We start from the raw sequence: 23,308 nt of genomic DNA on the forward strand, positions 1-23,308 counted from the left end.
TATATTTTTTGAAGTTAATAAAGATATATTTAATGATGCGTGATAAAAATAAAAAAAAATATGTTTATTGAAAAAAAACATAAAAAAAAAAATGCAAATTTCTATAATTATTTATACCATATCCTTGAAACATTTTAAAACAGAAACTAGATTTTTCAATTTTTTAATTTTAGAAAAAAATTCTATATATAAATATCTTTTCTATGACGTTCTTAATTACATGATTATTTTAAAAAAACTTAAAGATAATTTGAAATCGTTCAAAAAAATAAGCAAGCTTAAAACCATCAATATATTTCGATAATTACAATGATTTATTCTTATTTGAACGTTCAAATTACTATTTTTGTTTTCATATTCCAAAAAAGTGTTACACTAGCTGAAGTTGAAATTAACCAATTGCCAATTTCAATGAATTATTCGCATACAAGTTGAGTCAAATGTTCGCAATGATTGTTATATTATAACCTGTTTCTTTCAGTGCAAGGGATTACAACATGAAATGCAATTAGGCCGATGAAGAAGTATCGGGATTACGTCATTGGGGAAACGATTTCAGTCTGAGAACAAGTCATTTTGCACAGCCGCCTAATTCGGCTTCGAGAAAATGCGATTTCATGACAGAGTTTGTCGATGCACACCGATTAGTGTGTCAGTAGGTTGCCAATTCCAATCGTGAGACAGCCAAATTTGGCGCTGTTTCGAGGACAGGGGTTCCGTGTGTTCACATCACGCTACTGCACTTCGATCTTATATTCATTTTTAAACGATATCTCTATCGATAAAACAAGAATTTTTATAAGATAAATTAATATAAAAGAAATATTAGGAATTTCTTAAGATTTGCTATTAATTTTTATAATCTTTTATTTTTTAAAATATTTACTATTAATAGAAATATTGCAAATTATGTTTTACAATGAAATTAAAGAAACATAATTTTGATTATGAATAATTATATAATCTAATTGTGCTATTATTCTGTCGATTAAAAAATTAATTAATGAACATGAATTAATAAAATTAAGAAATTCTCAGAAAATAAAGTTAAATTATTGAATAAATTATAGAATGATTATTTGAAAAAAAAAATGAAAAACTTCAATTTGATAAAATTAAATTATTAAAATTTAATATTTAATCTTAACATTTTATGTTTTCAATTTTTTATTTATTCTAAAAACTATATCGGATATTGATTAATGTATCAATTAATAGAATATTGACAATTGGAAATCGTATAAGGTTATCGTACGATATCGTATTTCAACGAAAATTACTTATCAGCAATGTTATATTTTACAGTAACGTGTTAATAGTTTAAAAGTCCTTAAACTATTAAAATCTAATTAACGATTTTTGTTGAATGTTGAAAATTATATTTAATAACTTGTATGTAGTATAATTAATAGACACTAGACAAAATATAAATACAATAAATATATACAATTCTTTATATAATTTTGTATCATTATAAGACAATGTTTCTTTCGAGTAACACATTTTCTGAATTATTTTAAAAAAATTTTTTATCTAACAAATATGTGTTTCTTAATATTGTAAGTGTTTAACATCATGAAATATTTTCATGATATTATGCTTTTTATTATAGTCTATAATAATAATAAAATATATAATGAAATATATGGAAATCTTTAAATTTAAAATAAAATTAAATATAATAAGATATATAAAAAATAATTAAAAAATAACTAGAAATAATTGAAAAAAATTGTTCAACCAAAAACGTTGTCCTATCTTTTTATTTTTTTCATTTTTCACTCATAAAATTTAAATTTTCGTTTTAATATTTTTTTTTTTTCGTTCTATTTTTCACATCCAGTTCATAAATTTCAAAATGAATAGTAATACCATTTATAATATGTATAAAGTAATAATGATGCAACACTAATAATAATCGATTGATAAGTATAATGAATAATACATGATAATAGTGCATAACGGTCATCGACCAATTCTCATAATGATAAAATGTCATCGTTAATTACCAGTTCTATATCGATTTCACGTACAACGCCAAATGTTACAATTTAGTGGCGCATCATAGGCTAGTTTCCTTTATTTTATTACACGATAAATCGAGTAAAACCGTCGATAGAAGCATATAATGGAATAATCCAGAGGATGAAAATTATTGGTGGCAATATTTTTGCGAACGAGATGCATATGATGATATAAATTAAGTAAATTAACAAGTGAAATTCCAACGAGGAAGAAGAGGCTGAAGGCACAACGGCGTGGGAAATAATAAGAAAAAAGATATTATCGATGACCCGACGAAGGGTTAAAAGGATTCAACGCGTCAGTCTGCCGGGGCTCTTTGCAATTCAATTCGTGACGGCTTCGGTGTACGCCTTTTATATTTCGTCGTCGGCCACATGATTGTGACGTAGTTCATGAGACCTCCTTCCCATGGATCTCAAGAAAGAGGTCACGTCCGGGGATAAACCCTTTAGAATTTTATACGCGAATATTTTAACAGAATTCATTTTTGATTTAACATTCGTTACAAAACATGTGTTATATACGTCACAAAATGCTCAATATAAAATATGATTAGAATAAATTACGTAGATATATTAGAAGAATATTTTGATATATGATATCGACATATTTAAATAATTTTTCAAATAATATGGCTTTTTTCTTGACATTTGAATTGTTAACAAAAGTTTTTTTGACATATGCAAAATAATATAAAAAATTACATTTGTTTTGAATATAAGTTTATTCCTAATATCTACAATGCAACGTGTTCAATTCTTTTCAAAAATATCATGTTGTTCTCAATTATATATTAATAACGATTCCAGTAAAATCTTCTGTTTGTAATAGCAATGGAATTTTCAAGAATTGAAACTCAAGACTATTAAATGTGCAACTAGTAATTGCATTGACGTCATTCGAATACAATAAAGAAAATACATTTGATGAATAAAAAAAAAGTTCTATACAACAGCATTTTAAAGATTGCGAGAATATCACGTTTTATTTGAATGCGAATGTATTATGTGAAATGAAATTTATAAATATAGGTTATGAATGTATTCGACATGACAGAATTATTTCTACCTTACGATTTATTTAGATATTGTGTTTGCATTCTTAAATTATGTATTATAAGAAAATTAAAAATCATGTACATTAAAATTTAAATTTAATAAATGTACAAATAATATATACACTTATATGTATTAAAAAAATACTTAACTGACATACTTATTTTTGCGTAGAATGAATGAGGTTAATTTTTGTATTCTTCGTCTTTCGACGTAATTTCTTTCACTTTTTAATTTCGATATCAACGAATTGAGACTATCTTGCTATTTTAATTTCATTCACTTCGATGTAATGTTCACTTAAAACACAATTTTTCTTTATAATATATAACAATTTATTTTTAATCTTATTTATAATCTTTTTTAATATTTCTTCATAATACTTAAAGAAAATTTATATTCGTTAAAACACATAATTATTTATAAATAAAAAATTGAATGAAAGTTAACCATAAAATCAAGAATATTGTAAATTTCATGATTATTAATCTTAATATTCATATATGCAATATTATTTTATATATTATATAAAATATATAATTATTTATGATGAATTAAAAGCGAAAAAGAATAAAAAACTATTTATAGCAAAAATAAAGATAATACTACAAAAAATCATGAAATAAATTTAGAATTCAAGGTTAAGATATCATTCATCAATCTAATAAAAATAAAAAACTAGATTTAAATTTTATATAAAATAAAATAAAATAAAATAAAAAAAGAAACTTAATTATTAATCTCATACTTAAATATAATATATATCTGTATCAAAAAATTATACGATCATAATACGATATCGAAACACTGACGAACGATTAAATTCAACCCTAACCTCCAACCAACAAGTTATTCGATTCCATCAATTATCATTATATGCCATTGTCAGAAAAGCAATCAAGCTTTGAATTAGATATAATTGGTTTCTCTTTTGCGTTGTTATACACCAAAACACAAGTAAAAATAGAAAACAATTTAAACAGCCAAATGATATACGTTTACGATTCGAAACATTTGATGAAAACGATCACCTCGAGTTCTGAGCCATGATTATTACTGTCTTCTTCTATCCTACTAGTAAAAAGCGTATGCGCGGACAAGAGAGTGAACAAAACGACGAAGGAAACAAGATAGTGAGATAAAAAGAAAAAAAACTAACCGCACGTTCAACGGCTTTTGAAGTAGATATAGATGTATTGGTGCCAATCCGCGCATGTATGTTGAATTTATATAGATACATGTCCTTCGTATGCTTGTGTCTGTCACTGTTTGTCAAGCCGAGCGTAATGTTGACAAGAAAGAAGGGGAAAGGGAGAAAATGAGACAGGAAAAAGGACAGGACACAAGTTTTACGTACCTATGTTCCAGTTGGTTACAAAAGAGCATTTTCTGTCGTTTAATGTGAAATAGTATTAGAGTTATTTAATACGAATTTATTTAATACAAAGCACACGATTTTTTCTTTTGGATTTTGTCGCAAAACTTTGCTATATTACAGACGGTACAGTTTTACACGTTTTACTATTTGAAATAAACGATATCAACTTTCTTTCAAATGAATGCGACTCAAGTCTTGTCGACAAAGAAATGAGATAAAATTACATTCGCAATAGCTATATGAAATCGATTTATAAATTTTAATAGAACGAACGAAAGCTTTGAATACATTCTGACTGTAATATGCATATTTATTTCGTCATTTTTACTGTGATCATTTACGTCACAAACTATATATAATTGATTGTTTTGTTCACAATAGTATGCCACATTTTAAATAGATAAAATAAATATTATTTTTAATGCTTTCAGCATATTTAAATCGAAAAATAAATTTTGTTTCATATTTAACTTGTAAATTATATCAATATATATGAAAATATTAATTTTAAAAGATGTCAAAAAATATCGTAAATCCATGAATTACAAACAGATGGCGTTGAATGTCTGTTTTAAATCATATTTTTATTTTCGAATTTTAAATTTCATTTTAAATATCATCCATGATAAAAAATTATTTTACGATAAAAAAGTATACAATTAAAATTCTGAAATTAAAAAAAAAAAAGAAAGAAATTCGATTAAAAATTAATAATATTTCGTATAATTTTAATTTGACTGAACATTAAATTTAAGACAATGTTTTTAAGCGTATCTCTCGATAATAATTATCTTTGTGTATATTAATTATCTTCTATCACGAGTTTGCACGTGATAAGATGATAAATTACTGATTACCAATAATAATTATTAACACAATTATACAGATATCCGCGGCTAGGAATATCTAGGAAAAATTATATTTAATGCAGGCATCTATTAACTGAATTGAACATTATTACTGACTTTGAACATTTCGTAAAACAAGCCGTGATGTATTGTATATGTATACATATAAATGAACGTGAATGCATATCATATAATCGTCATTTAAAAAAGAAGATAGAGAGAAAAAGATAGTAAAAAAACAAGATAAACGCACAGATAGAGATACTATAGTGCCAAGGTAAAGAAAGTGAATTTCCGTTTTCTCAATGTTCTTTAGATGGCTTGGCGAGCCGGAAGTAATTACGATCGGATTTCTCGTAGCTTCTCTCTTTTGCCAGATAAACTAAAGACCTTCGTGGTTGCACTGAAATGTATATTGGTTCATATATACATCTATCACATATAATGATTGCCGAGAAATTGTTCCTTGATACGTGCCTCTGTACGTTGTCTGTATCCCATCTGTCTATAATCAAACAACCTTTCCTTTCTGGTAAAATAGAGACACGGTCGTAAGAAAGGCAGAATATGGACGACGTTGACAATATGGCCGAGATATACGCCAATATTCTTATAAGTGAGTATTATCGATAAATTTCATAACAATTCTCGATCATAAATATTATGATAGAAATTTCACATTTTAATTAATGTGTTTTGATTCTCAATATAGATGATTCCATTTACAAACATTTCATTGTCGAAAGTGAACACGTGACAAAAATGCAAAAATCAGATAAAAAATAAAAAAAATATTTTCTTAATAAAATGAGATAAAAAAAATGAAAAAACAAGATTAAAAATTAAGAATAAAAAACGAGAAAACTATAATTTTCTTAAGATTTCAAAGAATTTATCCATACTTCGAAAGAAGCCATAAATACAATATGGGTTCAGTCGAGAGTTTCTCTTCGATTTCATTGCACCGGTGCACTAGTGCGCGGCCGCTGCGACTCGCAACAACTCATGCGCGACAAAATATTATGTTTGTGCATTCGCGTATGCACACATTTATTCATCGGTAGTATCGAAAGAAAGAACACACACGGAGGCAAAAAGAGAGGTCCTATCTCTCTTTCTTTCTCTCTTGTCCCCTACCCGATCTCTCCACTTCGCCAGTCTACGTTCTTATTATTATCTACGGCGCAACACCACGTCCACGATTGCGCAACGTCTTTTATTAGCAGACTCTCAGCTAGGGCGGTCGCGAAATCAACTGATCGTTTCTTCGTTTGTACGTTAAAGCGATCCATAAACGCAGATCTAATGCGTTCATTAAATTTAATCATTTCATGACAATTATGATGAGATTTAGATTGCGATTAATAGATGTGATACTTTATATTCGATATCAGAAAATTTCAAAACAAAAACAAAGTTTCGTCTCTTTTTGTTTTGTTTTTATATATATATATACAATAGGATATTCTGATATTCAAATTACACTGTATATAAATTTTAATAATAAAATTTGTAGTTTTTAATATTCAATTAATCTTTGAGGTAATGATTTCAAAATCTATATGCATGTGTAACAATCGATTTACAAACTTAACAAGACTTTTAACAACCTTGTAATTGGATGATGACAATCAGTAGTTACTATAACATATAGCAATTGAAAACTAATGCCGGAAATCCCTTATGAAAGAGTCAGTAGGTCAGTATATTTTCTGTCCCGTATTGCTATCTGACAATCAGTTGGAGAACGTAGGAATTTTTTTCTTATACGGGTTCACCTTGAACGCCAAACAAAAAGAAGTTGAAATCCTCGGGAGGCAGTGCTCGGAGAGGGCCTTGGAACCGATGCACAGACTCTGACACATGCGTCACGTCTTTCTCTCTATCTCTCTCTTTCAGTGTAGGACGTTCACATATTTTACCAGACGCAACAAATACATGCGCATAAAATGAGATCTTTATCATGGTTATCGTGACTCTCTTTCCACTTTTAATATTTTAATAAAATATATACTTCACTCGATTTCGTTTTTTTATAAATAATCTAGTCAATTCTTGATGTAATTATAAAATTTCAAAATTCACGTATCATATATGATATGTATATATATATATATATATATTAAATTATATTTCTATGATCTGTAGGCATGCGCATCTGCGATATACACATCTAGAACTTCTTACTATAGAGGCAACGTTTCGCGCATGCGTGTTGTCCATTTCTCTATGACGATCAAGCAGTTGGTAATCGGACTACGTCACTTTTCTATCCGTCATTGAAATCAATGACCTACCTCAAATAATTTTCACATGAGCCTTTTTCTATAATTCATTATTTGTTTATGTATGTATATATACGATTCTTTTTTCACTTTTTTCTCAATAGTATCATAAGTAATACAATAGGAAATAATTCTTTAATGATTCTCTTTCTCTACTTCAAGATAAACAATCTTATATTGTAATCCTTAGTCAGTTATCAAAAGAACGAACCACAGCACGAATCTCGGAGCCAGTTCGCAAGTGGCTGATTCCACCAGCAATCGGTCGTCTTTATATACCCACAAGACGGTATCACGTGACACTCCACTACTTGGTAATTCTTGGAGCGCATTGAATAGTGTGCAACAGTACACGCATATGTATACGTCGCACTACCACTACAAAAAATCATGGCGTAGCTAACGGCGCTGCTATAACATTGGCTAAGCGCATCGGAACCAGCCACGAGGTTAATCAGCGCGTGCGCTACCGACGGAAAAAGGAATCGTACGAAAAACGCGTTATGCGGTCACTATGCGTAATGCCTGTTGCATATATATATATTGCAAAATTATTGCAAAATTATTGCAAATGGTTGTAGAAACATTGCAAATAAATATTTAATATTTAATCGAATATATTATAATTAAAGTTATAATCATATATTAATAAATTATATTATATATTAAAAATTTTAATTGTGGATGTATTCTTGATTTTTATTTTAAAATTTTCACAAAGTTTAAACTTTCTCTATGTAATCAAGTAATTTAAAAGCCAGAGTAATAGTTTTACTTAGAAATCACTGCAATAATATCGAACTAAACTTGCCTATTTTTTGACACGAAGCAATCATTCAAAAGGATTACGAAAAACGGTAAAAGAACGAAAAAAGAAGTGAGAAAGAGAAGGAACATGATGAGAAGAAATGGATTCGGGTTACTGGCTGTAAACGACCTTAAAGGCGGGTCGAGGAGGCGCAGACCGTTGCGATAGTAACCTACATAGCGCCGGCAGGCACACTGGACTGCTTAGACTTGTTTACAACGAGACGATAGTACCGAAGACGAGTCAAGTTACGGTTATGAATCTACCGAGCTCTGATTCTCATATCTATGCGTGACTTGTATAACATCTCTACTCATGCTAGTTGACATGGCCTGTTATTGATACTCTATTTTACATATTAAACTTACATGAAAATACAATAACACTTTCCACTTTGTTATGCTATGTTCTCATTTTTCGAATGTTTAATTTTACATATACAATTTTACATAATTGCAAAAATATATATAACAATTATAACGATTTCGAGAAGAATAAATTTTTTATAGATAATAAAACAATATATCAACATATAAATCAACATTGATATAAATATTTTATACATTGAATTATATGATATATATATTGATTCAAAATCAAATAAAAATTTCAATAATAACAGTATCTGATAAAACACACGTAAAATATATTTACAAATTGTGCAATACTTTATATAAATTTTTTCTTGTCTTATTTAAAATATATTTATATTTTGATATCATATACGTTGCAATACCGTTGCGAAAAAAACACATGTCTTGTTTAATACGATGTATTAAAATATCACGTTTTTAGTTATATCTTTCAGTTATGAAGAGGAAACAGGAAATCTTGAGAATATCCCAAGTATTCTTTCTTTTTTTTTTTACTAAGAAACGAGATCTCCAGTGTATTTAATGCCATATAAAATCTATTAAAGTTTCTATTGAAAAACAAAGTGAGGTTAGAAACTTCAAACTGCTTGCGCCATATGTTGCGCTCTATAATCTTATGAATTATATTTTATTCAAGGTTACATTCTTAGCTTCTAATTCTGTTTACTTTTAAATATTTTTAATATATAAATAATTCGTATATAAGAAATTTATATATCTTTAGAATAAGTAATGATATACTGCATGAAATATATATAAATAATATATATATTTACGCATAAATATTGTATATAAAGTAAAATAAAAAAACCATTATTATTTCAAAGTAACTTTAAATTAAAAGAATCATATTTGAAGAACATTATTTTACGATTGAAAAACTAACAATGTACAATTACAACTTGTATTAAAGATAATAAACAACGTAAACATTAAAAAGACAGTAATCTATATTATCGACAGAAGAGAATACAGACATAACTTTCGATAAACAGAAATTTGTACTTTGCACATTGTCACGCGATTTCACCGATTAATGTTAGTATAGTAACAGCTGTTTCTTTCAGTATTGGTTTTTTTCTTTTTCGTTTTATCATGACGTGCATTTATCGTAAGCGACCGATAAATACCACAATTTATCTCTCTACTAAGTTCAAATTTGCTTCCACTGATTACTAAAAATCGTTCAAGAATTTTTTCAAAGATAAAACTACTTTGCACTTCAAAAACTATCTATCGGTTTTACATTACTTTAAGTAGAATTATAAATTTAGAAGAATTTAATATCTTTCATTAGATAATTCATTATTAAAGTTTAATTCTATTTAATTTTGTTATATAATTTTTTTGTTAATAAAAAATAAAGAAATATTTGATTTTAAATTTTATCATCTTACTTGATTTCTTTAAATTTTCAAATATAAATAAATAATATAAAATAATATAAAAATTTTCAAACTACTGTCTAAAAACCCTTTTAATCAAAGAATATAATTGAAATAAATGAATTATGTTTAATGAAATTTCATCAATATTTTTTTCTTTTATTTATTATATCTATTTTTCACTCAACTTCGATATATATATATATATATAATAATTAAAAATATGGTAATATCAGAAATTTATGTTATTAATTAGAAAAAAATATAAGAAATATAATAATCTATTAAAAAGTAGATCTCATACCAAAGCGTAAATTTATTCGTAATGGATTTTGGCATAAATGGATCTACGAGAATAATCTCATGAAATTATTCTATCTCCTCCGTAACTCAATTATGAATCCCCGCGCAAAAATAAACTTTAATCATCCCGTTGGAGGGTAAGTGCAATATTTAGCATGACACGGGTAGCATTAAAAGCACGCGTGGGTGTTCGGCCGGACGTGCCAAAAGAGAAGGGGATGCTGTGCATATAATCCGACAACGGGGCGCCGCGTGACGTCACCGCTCGTCAATATTATACCCTTGTTTCGTCGCCAGTGATACTTCTGTTTTTCCATTACGCACAAAAAAACTACAACAGGTCGTTCGATTCTTATATCGTATCAATCGACACAATATAGTAGAAAAATAATATCATTTGTTGTCATTAATGACTTCGCGTTTTCAAAGACCATAATTTAATAACATTAACGTTAATTGATCGCGTTCGTGCGACACCGAATTCGCTCGCGTTTTTTCGTTCTTGAAACAGGCACGTAACCGACACCGTTGCGAAATCGATCCCGGTCGAGAGCAATGATAATGACCATAGGCGTCGAAAAGCGTATTTCATTTCTTCTGTGAATGTTAATTATGACGGATCAACTTGTTAATAAAAAAAAATCACAAATATATTTTGTTCGCGAGGGCGTTATGTAAAAATCATGTTTCTGTCTTGAACAATCCTTCTCTGCGCCTTTCGAGAAATACGAGTTACGATTGGAAAGTACGGTACTTTCGAGGGAATCCGTGCGTCCATTAAATGGACGTTGTAATTTTGCGAATAACCACCGAAATATTTTCTTTTTCGAACACATTCAGAAAAAAAATGTTAAAAAGAGGAACTTTCGTGTACCGATTAATTAATCACCTCAAAAAAAAAGACAAAGGAAGATACTTGACTATAAGAGACAATATGGTAGCACAGCCTGTCAAACGATTTACCGGTAATTTTACGACGATGCCAGAGACTTGCGCAGAGAGAAGCATGGAGAGAGAAAAAGCGAACCCGGGAGTGGGGGATCGGTGACAGCGTCACGAAACCGAGAGAGATCCTTTGTCGACGCGCGTTGCGAGGTTGCGTTTATTTCAGTCTATTCGTCGCTATTTCTAGCAGGCACCAGATCGAATATGCTTTTTCGTTCTGCCTGTGCCGAGTATATATATATATATATATATATATATACATGAACACACCGTCTTTCCCTTCCTCTTTCTCTTTATATTGTTTTTCTTTCTAATTCGTTCTCCCTTTTTCTTTCATAATATGATCGCGTTATTGTCTTTCTTTGTGCGAGAATGATTCTCTCTTTGTCGGCTCGCTGCACAAAAATACAGGCAAAGAGAAGAGGTAGAGGAGGGCGAGTGCACACGCAGTGGAGGATCAGCTGTGTCGACCAACGTATAAATAATTTTCTCGGCCCACTTCCACACACCGTGGTGCAGCGCAAAGGCTATGTTAACCACGGCGTTTACGTCGGCATCCTGTAACGATGTAGCGAGACACTTCATGAAACGCGCGTATGATGCTCGTTATTTAATGCTCTGTCAAAGCGTAATTTCAACGCTCCTCATCCCTTTAACCATTCTTTTTTATCCCTCAGTTTTTTCGCGGACTAATGGATACACCGGAGTAATTGCAAATGGTATACGACTGAAGGGGAGAAAGAAGAAATGATAAAAGTGTAAATGGCTGGCGACATTTTATAAGCAGAAATAGTCTTATGAACTGTGATTGAGATGAAGTGATTGGAATGAAATAATAATTGCATACTAATTACATACATATAAACAAGTAAAAAAATGTTGAAGAATCAGATATTGTATGATGATTTTTTATTCTTGATTTCTACTTCGATTTAATTCTTGTTCGATAGTGAGAAGTTCGATAAATAATTAATTTATCATTTTAAAACTGATTTAGTGATTTATTAATATGATTATTTTTCATTTTAGATATGTAATTACATATTCTACATTAAATTGTCATGATATATTTATTTTCACAATAAAATAATTTTCTATTTTTTTCTATAAAATAAAAGTAATCGATAAATAACAAAAATATCATTAGAAAAACTAACAGTAAAGAACATGAGAAAAGAAAGCCAAGTGGCAATGAGATTTCTCGTGGCTAAATAAGGATAGAGTCAAGGCGTATGCGATCGAGAATTCGGAAATCGGTGGAATGTCACTCATGATCAGATGTCACACGAGGCAACGTATCATTTGTAAACAAGCCAAAGAACATGACAGACAACTAGAAATCGGAAAACTTTGAAGTGTATCTCTATTAAGACGTTTCGCTGGAACATTTCTTTACTATTTTCATTTTTAATTTTATTTTCAATCATATATTCAAGAATTGAATAGGATTAAAGAATTGAAGATTTGATTTCATTCTAAAAATTTTTAAATACATTAAATATACTTAAAGATGAATAAATTAATTTCTAAACTAAAAATATTTAATTTAATTATTAATTATATAATGTTTATTATATGTTTTGTGAATTGAAAAGATTTATTTTTTCAATCCATAAATTCTTGCTTTTAAGCTGTTTTATTTATAATGAAGTTATTTCATTATAATACATTTATTAATTATATTGATAGTTTGATGATAGGAATTTTCTCGGATTTTAATTTATGCAGATATTTTAAGTATTCGAATTATGATATTTCTATGATTGTTCTGCATTTTAACTTAGTGTAATATTCGAACTATTCTAGGAATTTTTTAATATCTTTGATGATCCTTGAAAATATCGTTCCGACTGAATACCTTGCTTCAAAAATAATTTCGACAATTATTCTTTAATGCAATTCTTACGACACGTTTCAGTAAACAAAAATTGCTTATATTTCATAAAGAAAATATTTTCAAATCCATGTCTTGAAATTGAGTCATAATTCAAAAAGTTGGCTACCTACCTTCGAATATTTATGTACATATTGTATATACACGCATCATTTACATGAAGATGACTCAATTTACAATTACTAAATATTTAAATGAAATTTGAAATGGCATTGAATATTAAGAATAACAAGTAAATAATATAATAATACATCGGAAATTTTCTTATCCTTAAAAAAAATCATCAATCAATTAATTCTCCAATTCATCGTAATTAATTATCGTATTATTATTATTATTATTCATATATTTTCTTATTTAATACTATCAAACAAATATTTTTAAAGATAATTATTTAAAGATAATTATTCAATTTCAATAAAAAAAAAATATAGAACAAGATAAAATTTCAAATATTTTTTTTAAAATTTAAATTTTAAATAACAAAAAAAATTACAAAAATAGTAAATTTTTTTAGACAATGAAAAAGAAAAAATAAAAAATGATAAGAATGCTAGATAAAGATAAATAAATTTAGATGACAATTACAGAATTCAAATAATAAAAATAAGAAAACAGGAAGGAAAAAGAAAAACGATTCTAAGGAAGTCAGCAAGGAGAAAAGGCGCCGTGCGTAGCTAGTAACGAAGCTAAAGGAAATTCGTGTATGGGGAACAACGGTATGGCGAGCTCCATTGAGTGTAAAGCCAGCAAGGTAACGGTTTCCGGGCAAGGATGTGGCACAACCTACATACCTTCGCCACGATGTAGCAGAAGGAGGATAGGAAGAGAGGAAGAAGCGAGTACGAACAGGCAGAAGGAGAAAAAGAAGGAAAAAGCCGACCAACAGCCACTGGCGAACCGACGAGAAAGATATGCGGAGAGGAAAGAAAAGAATAGAGAGACAAAAAAAGACGGTCGACTGGCTTCCAAGCGAGAGACATCCTCCCCTCTTTCAGTTTATTTTTTGTGAATCGAGACCATCATTCGAATTTCACGAAACTTGCAATTATATCCAGTTTTTAAAATCATCAACAACTATCTTAAATTTTGTTCTCATTGTCACGTAAAATCCAAGAAGTTGGATAATCTGGTTTCTTCATTTTCGATACTTTGTAATTATTTACGTATTTTTTATGATAGAAGTTATTCAAAGTAATTTTGATTATAATAATGATCATAATTATTATTTTTAGTTTACACTACATTATTACATATATATCACGTATCTATTTTTTTGTTCAAAATATTCTTATTTTATGATTAATAAGTAAACTTAATACTTTAAATATAATTGCTAATTTAATAAAATATTGAATATAATTATAATTTAAAGCTCATAAATATGATATATATTTTCTAATAGGATATATTATAAATTCTATTCATAAAAAGAATACATTTCAAACAAATTTAATTATGATTTAATTATGAAACAAAAATCTATCTTAAAATCAGTTAAATTTAACGTATTAATTTTATCATGCTTCATTGAGGAACAAAACATTTATTATTGCGATAAAATCAGTTTTCGTATCTTTTGCTTGAAGTTTAATAAAAAAAAAAAGGTAACGCATGAGAGGAAGAGAGAGAGAAAATGATAGGCGACGGACTCGTTTCTTATGCACGTAAAGTTCTGCAGTGAAAGGAAGTATAACGCGGCTGTGGTACATAGTTACTTAATCTCCGTTTGACAGAAACGAGGTCATTTTTATCGAGGCCCTCGTTGGAGAGCCAGCCGCCAATGTGGCGCGTTCTCGTAAAACGAATCTGATCTGAGCTGGGAACGCGTATACACATATACACAACTTACAAACACACGATCATTTCTCGGTTGCAAACGGAACAGTGGTAGCAACAACGCATTATTTACCGACTTTATTTTCCTCGACGAGTGACGTTACGCGTAATTACGCGCGAAATTGCATTAAACTCATCTTCGCGAGTCGAATTTCAAAGTGTAAGCATTTATTATGGCGATTATCTATTTCGTTTAAAGTATTATGATACTCGACGATATTTATATATAAAATCTTTAATTTATTATACTTATTTTTTCACATATATTCTTTATTGAAAAATAATCCAATTCGATTTATTATTATTATTAAAAATTATTAAAGATTATTAAAAACTGACCGGTTAATTCATGACAAGTTATTTTCATAGGTTAGGTTTTTCAATAGGTTAGATAATAAAATTAATTCTATTAAAACATGCTTATTAACAAAAGAAAATTCATATAAAAGAATTAATATAGAATTTCGATTCAATCAGAACCATAAAAAGAGATCCAAGTCAAGTGATACGATTGCGATAGATTCGTTCTTTTTATGTTTCTTCCTTTGCGGCCGCCATTAAATTTGTACGTTACTGGAGGTGAGGGCCGACGAGCGCAATACACAAGAACACTTTCGCCGACGTGCTTGCTTTTTCCTGCCGATCTAAAAGTGCGTGGATCTCCCTCTCCAATTGCTTTTCCCCCTCTCTTTTTCCTTCTGTGCAATGGCAAGTCGCAGTTCTTTAACCGAATAGAAGTATATATCCCTTCTCTTTGAATCTTTCCCCACTTCTTTACACCGTCTTTCTCTGATCCATATCAATTCGTCTCTCTTTCTTCGCCAGATTCGCCGTTTGGTCTGTCCTCGTTACACGTCTTGTTACCTCCCCTTCACTCATCGCTTCTCAAGAATCCGGATCTAGTCTCAAGGTTTACATAAAGGAGCTTGGACGAAGCCCCCGTCTTTTCTCAGCCGCGCTATGATTAGCTTCGTTCTCTACCGAAGAATTTCTATTACATATCGTTTGAAGACCCGCTAACAATTCTCTGGGGTTTCCCGAGACTGGCTGGCACAAGTGCATCTATCTAGTGGGAAGTCTTTGCAGGCAACTATGGAATATGACGTCTCGGGGTTACATTGCCAACGATGTATGAAGTATTGCAAGTAAATTTTAAATATTGTGAGACAAATTTTGAGATAATTTTATATAATTATTAAATGTAATTAAGATTTAACAAGCATTTTGACAATTAAACGTGATATTTAGAAAATATTAAAAAAATATATTAAAAGAAATTTAAATTTGACGACAGAATATGATCGATCATAAAGAATATGAAAATTTTAGCGGATAATTTATTTTAGCAAATAAATTTAAAAAAAAAATTGATATACGATTGATATATGTTCTTTTAGCACATTCTAAAAATATATTTTTGTAATTCAATAATATAATACTATGAAAAAATTTACAAATATTTTTTATATCACGTGATTATCTGAACAAATGACACCGAAAGTCTTCCTGTTTCCTCACTTAAAATGAACACATTGTAAATATACTTAACAAACCAATGTTTCACCAATCGCATTCTCTTCTACCGGGTGTTTCACAACGGACTATATACGAAAGAAGTATGTAATGAGACGCGAACCGTTAACCGAACGAAGGAAAACGAGCTATTCGCTGGCCACTATTGCGACACAATAGCCATCCAGTCAGTGTATATATATATATATGTATATATATATATATAAACGAGTATATAGAAAGAGAGATTACTTTCTCTACAGAGCAATTACGATATACATGGCCTATGTAAACCGTTCGAAAGCGGTTCGATTTTAATTGACTGAAAGAAATAAACGAACATCATGTCGGAAGTTTTTTTTCCATGATGTATACTCCTGTCCATTCTTCAATACGTAATGAAACGATATTACCGACCGAGACATCGTTTGTCTATCAATCTTAATCATAGACAAAGTATAAAATAGACGAGACACTTAACATATTTTTTTGTTCATCTGATCTAAAGTCATATGTAATAATACGATTTATGGAATGAAATATATGTGAAAAACCACGTGAATTAAATATAACGATAACGAATTGTTTTTAATAAATTGATATAAAATTATAATTACGATAAATTTATAAAATCCATATTAAAACATTAGTTATTTTTATACGAAAATCTCAAAAAATATGTTTTAATTATATTGAGATTAAGTGAGTTTGCATTTGGTATTTTTTGAAATGAAATATCATTGTACGAAATTTATATATTATATTGAAGCATTATCTTACTAAAAGATTTTTTCCAATACGCGTTTGAAAATATAGTTAAGAAATGAAATGTATGTCGAGCATATAAAAACTTTTACAGTAAATTCAGGAAAACAATGAGGATTATATATGGTTCCTTTCAATTCAGGTAGAAAACTGCTGAAAAACTCTAGGGAATTCAAAATACTCATGAGAATATATGGTTGGATATTTTCAAGTTATTTTCCAAAGTAATTCAAATGTGAAAAACAAATAGTATTTTCAACATTATTTTATGAATATATTTTAAATCAATAATTCTAAATTAATATCAAACAATAAGCTTTCTATATCTTTCCATATCTGAAGTAAGTAAAACTTTGAAAAATTTTTTTATTTTTTCTTATATATTGAAAAAAATATAAAATAAACTTAAAAACCATTTTTTTTAAATTTTGAAAAACAGTAATCTAAAAATATGTAAAAATTAGCATTTTTAACATATTTTGTAGATAATATATTTTATATGTAAATGAAAAATTATATTCATAAAAATAATAAAATATTTACAAAAAAATCATCATAAATTATTTGAATTCTAATTACTGATTTAGTGCAATCTCCAATCCAATTGAATTTTACAAATATTGAAAACAGAAGAACAACATTTCTCCTTGATATGTAACCAATGAGATAAGTAAGTAGTTAAAGATAGCATCCAACAGTGAATGGAAGGGGAACATGACCGGATCTTGGACTGCTACATTCAATGTTACATAGATATTGGCATAAGATTTCTTGTGCAAGATCCTATTACTATAGGTAAATAATTATTATAGGATATTATAGGTATCCATCTATATTTATTTATAAACAATATAATATAATTCCTAATTTTATAATCAATTGAATGATTTTAATTAAAATGATGAAAATAATTAAAAAAAACAGCAACTATATGAATTAATAGTCTATAGAAAATTCCAACATATCATTTATTTAAGTTAGTAACATTTGTACCCTTTTCTTTATTATTTTTTTTTTATTCGATACGAATTCATTGGTATAGTTTCTTTTCTCTTTTAAATTCTTGTTAATAGTACACATGCTTCTGATTTGCGTATGATAAATATTTGCGAATGGAGAAACAAAATTTATTTCATAACATCAATAATAAAAAGTAGTTACTTTTTTGTGCTCCGCGAAATAATTTTCATGCCGAAGTGATGAATAATAATTAAGATAATATTACACGAATAAAACATATATTTGACTGAAAAGAATAATCTGGAATAATCTTTTAATTGAAATTAATTTTTTTAAGAAAATAAAATTTCATGATCTTTGAACTTCATTTAAAATAAAAAGAGAAAAATTTATCAAACTTCATTCTACACACAACACAACTTTAAAATATTTATTTAATTCTTTATTTTTTATATTGCTGTTTCTGATAAAATTCTCGGAATATTATACTTACAATATTCAAAATTCGATCGAAACTTACCGATGTCAAGTTCTAAGAATTTTAATTTGCATATAATAAAATTGATTTCGATCTTTCTATCAAACTACTATTGTTTTTAATTTCTAAGAAAACTATAAAAATCTTGATGTGTATGATTGAATAATTGTTTTACTTTGAAAATGCATTGTTAATAATTCTATAAATATCTTTTTATCTCCACTTTACGTTATTAACAGATAGAAGAAAAATGGTGACGATTAATGCATTTCACCGTGACCGTGATACGATGATGGTCGTGCACATATGTTTCATCACGGTCATTTATCGTCTTCTTCACCCGTCATTTATAGCGCGGATCATCCGCGTGGATTTTTTAAAATTAAAAAGAAAGAAATATTCTTGGTTGGACAACAAATAAGATGTAATTCGCTGTTATAAATATACCGATAATGTCACAGTAAACATATGGTCATACAAAACAATTGAATTATTTGAATTTTTATTATTACTTAAATTGATTAATTATGAGTTATTTATTAATCCTGTATTTAATTCTGTTTATACTACTAAAACGAATATTTTTAAGATTTATGGATATTATAAAAATTTAAATCGTCACTTATACATTGAATTAATTTTGCTTAAGTTAAGATACTATTATTTTTTATCTACAATAGGACGAATGATTTAATGTAATCTATATTATTCAATTTTCGAGAATTAATTAATATTTACGAATAAGGTTTAACTTTACATCGTTTTTACCCATTTATAAATTACACTTCAGGTAAGTGAAAGTAACTGCATTGGTTAAAACATTCTTTAAAAAGACTTGATAAATTGAAAAGAAATCTTTTCACTTTATATAACTACTTCCACCCAAAATCGTGTTACTTAAATACTACATAGTAAAATTAAAGATTAAATTATTTCATGGAACCATAGACTGCACATGTTTCAATAACAATTCATACGAAATATATATTACAAAGATTTTGATTTAATAAATATATTATCAGAAGTCACGATTGTTTATATCATTCGAATATCATTCATTTCGTTGTTTATGTTTCGATTGCAAAATTTTGCTAATTTCGAAATTCTGTTCGATATATATATAATATTTTTAAAATCAATTATCTCTGGTTAAGTTTATCCAAATTTTCGACAAGAATGCTGGATGAAATTTAAAATCGTGAGATCATCTTAATATTTCATTACATGTATTAATCTTAAATATTTGAAATTCATAACAAGAACAACGATTCTTGTTTATCACGATTTGATGATTTAATTAGATATCATAGATATACTTATATCATTTTTGCAACGATATACTATGGATATCTTATCAAGAAAAAAAATTAAATATTATTCTCACTAATGTGCAGATGTCAAAGTTTCAAATCTAGAAACCTGACTATTTAATAAAAATGTGATATAAATGGATAACTCCAGCTTGTTTTTTCAACTTATAACGAATTAAATAAGGATTGCGCTACAATACGAGTTAATCTGATATATTTGTTACACGATATCACAATTTCTCTTCCGCTGTTATTACGACTAGGCATTAGGTATTCTCAAGTTGATTGCCATGTGCTATCTTCATGGGAAGTGATAACGCAATGGAACTGTTGGGTGCAGGTTAGTTTGGATAACGGGCATATGATAATGATGTACTTACGATATAAATATTTAGCGTTATTTTCAAATATATATGTTTATATATGATATATTGTTTAAAAAAAAGTTTCATTATTCATTCATCTTATAAAATTTTCGTTAATATTAAATTATAAAATTCCTAATGATATTAATTTATAATATATACTCGATAGAATCAAGATACAATCGTGCAATAATTATTTTGAATCCCATAATACAAGGTTGCTTACACGATAATTGTATGGTATACAAAAAATTGGTATACAAAAAATATATACCATTCAATTTCACGTATTAGTATTAAACTGAATTTGCAAAGTGAATCGAATGAAAATTAATCGAATTATTGGCTTTAAACTCGAAATGAGAAACCTTAAAAAATTCAGAACGTTTTTTGAAGACTTAATTCTCTTAAATTTCAATTCAAGAAGTATCGTATATCTGTAATATCTTCCAAAATATAACCGGAGGTTAATTTTTTCTCAACTCGATGCACTTTTTCCCTGTCACTCGTTATTCACTCGAGAACTTTCCACGTGCCTTTACGATCGCACGATCGACTGCGTGGGGACGTTAATTGATCCCCAACGAGGCGTAAGAAAACGCTCAGTCGATAAGTAGAGGACGGAAGCGGTCTCGAGCGATCTCAAAATAAGAATACATAGTTAATCTATCCATCGTTTCCCGTTCCTTGACGTGGAAACATTTTCCACGGAAAAATCTTCAGTTTATAACAGGACGTCGGTTTAACCCACTGACATACTATTTATCCTCGCGTTACATCGTTAATCGGTGATTCACATGGCCGAGTCCGGTCTTTTAAAACCTTATTTGCATGTAATATATAATTTTGATTGATCAAATGATCGATATAGTTCGATGAAATTTTGAAACAAGAATAATTTAAATTGTTCACGATACTGTTGCGAACAAAAAAATTTTAAACATGATATAAAACTCATTAGTGTTATCATTAAACATGTTAATATCACTTTACAACTTCATTTCAAAGCTTTATCTGAATCTTATCATTTGAAGATTTAAATGGTAAGTTGTTTTGTAAAATGATTTGTTCCATGAATCATGTCTATATATACATATATATATATTCGAATTTTATATTAAATTTTCTTATTTAAATTTATTTAACAAATCATTCGGCAAAGTTCAGAAATTTAAACTTATCGACAAGGAAACATTCGATGACAAAAAATTTAAATTTCTAAAATTTTCATCTTATCTTTCTAAAAATAGAATCGACGAATGAATGAATGAATGAAATTCTCTCGATAAAAATAAATCCAAACACGATAATAAATTTTTTATTTTGTGTACATCAATCAATATCCCGGATGAATATTCGAAAGTCATTCGTCAAACGTCAAAAAAAAAATAATTTACTCATATAACGACAATTAAATTGAATCTAATCGCTTGTTTCTTTCTTCCTCTTTTTTTCCCTTTCATCTTCTAATAATACATTCATTTCCATAAAACAAGCACAAGAAAATTATCGTTTTCGTCACGTTCCCGGTTTGCTATGATGAATTTTAAACGACACAAACAGATAACGCAACGGGGAAGTTTTGTTTTGCATAAACCAATCTCGCCCCGCGGCTAATTTTCCCGCTCGACAAACACAAGCGATAAGATAACGCGAAGGGGATGAAGATTATATTCTGTGACGTCTGTTTTCACCGATTTTATATATATATAGTGGTAAAACGAATATATAATCGGTAATAAATTAAATCATTAAGAGATGATATATCAACTAATATCAAACATGATACTTCGCATTATATTGTATTGTATATTTTTCTTTTCAACTTTTTCAAACTTTTCTTTAAACTAATGATAGTCTGATAATTACTTTAAACGATCTATCTAAATGTTGAAAATATGTTGCAGATATCGATTTAAACGATGAGTTAAGTAAATGGCTCACAATCATTGCTGAAACATCAGCTTACCATTTCCAACGTTGCGAGCGATTAATTTAAACACACCATTTAAGTCGATGTTTGCATCACAACATGTTTCAGCATCCGTAAACTGCTCAACATATGATTAATTTTACAACTTGGTTGTATCGTTGGCCTGCACTCTATATCCAACAACGAGCGGAATTTGTAACGTGACCCCGAGTTTTCGCGATCCTCGAGCAGAAACACGACGCGTGTGCTTTCCACTCGCGACGATCGATCCTATTTCAATCGTATGATTTTCTGTGGAGACATGTTAGGAATTGCTAAGGATCTTCCTTGCAACTATCTTGCATAGTTCATACTATATGTTCTTAATTTTCTTAAGTTCTTAAAAATCTTCCCTTTTTTTTTTTTTTAAATTGATGGATACAAAATTGTATAATTTTATGTTGTTTTGGATAAATAAAATAATTTTAGGAAGAAGGAAAGATGCGACGAATAGCAAGGAATAACTATTTGAATACAAGTAGAAGACAACAAGAATAATTGCCAAATTATAAGAAGTATGACATGACAATGAAAACATTATGTACGACAATTTGTGAAGTATGTTACGTGTAGGTGTGAATGTAATCCTTTTGATGCATTCAAAGAATGCGCAGGTGTTCAGTGTGCAAATGTCATAATGCCGCTTATTTAAGCGACTCTGTTTTTGTAATAGTTCTAGTTTTCTTCCGGTTTTTCAAGTTTTCATCTCGCAACAGGAAACACGTAAAATCATTCTCATTTTTGTTTTTCAATTTCAACAAATGGAACAAATATATAATTTTTATATGTCATTCTTTTTCAAGTTTA

The 23,308-nt window shown here is 28.5% G+C and overlaps 1 protein-coding gene and 2 long non-coding RNA genes across 4 annotated transcripts in view; 2 read left to right on the top strand and 1 right to left on the bottom strand.

The window, feature by feature from the left end:
* Window positions 1–23,308, bottom strand: part of LOC102678660 (RNA polymerase II elongation factor Ell) — a 119,969-nt gene that overhangs the window by 25,996 nt on the left and 70,665 nt on the right. The window lies entirely within an intron of this gene.
* On the top strand, window positions 11,874–12,297 carry LOC116186635. The gene is made up of 2 exons (XR_004151651.1): window positions 11,874–12,000; window positions 12,084–12,297. It is a non-coding gene; the product is annotated as an uncharacterized LOC116186635 (long non-coding RNA).
* On the top strand, window positions 16,520–17,004 carry LOC116186637. The gene is made up of 2 exons (XR_004151653.1): window positions 16,520–16,838; window positions 16,915–17,004. It is a non-coding gene; the product is annotated as an uncharacterized LOC116186637 (long non-coding RNA).

This window comes from Apis dorsata, unplaced genomic scaffold, assembly GCF_000469605.1.
Source record: "Apis dorsata unplaced genomic scaffold, Apis dorsata 1.3 scaffold_44, whole genome shotgun sequence".
In the NCBI taxonomy this organism is placed as follows: Eukaryota; Metazoa; Arthropoda; class Insecta; order Hymenoptera; family Apidae; genus Apis; species Apis dorsata.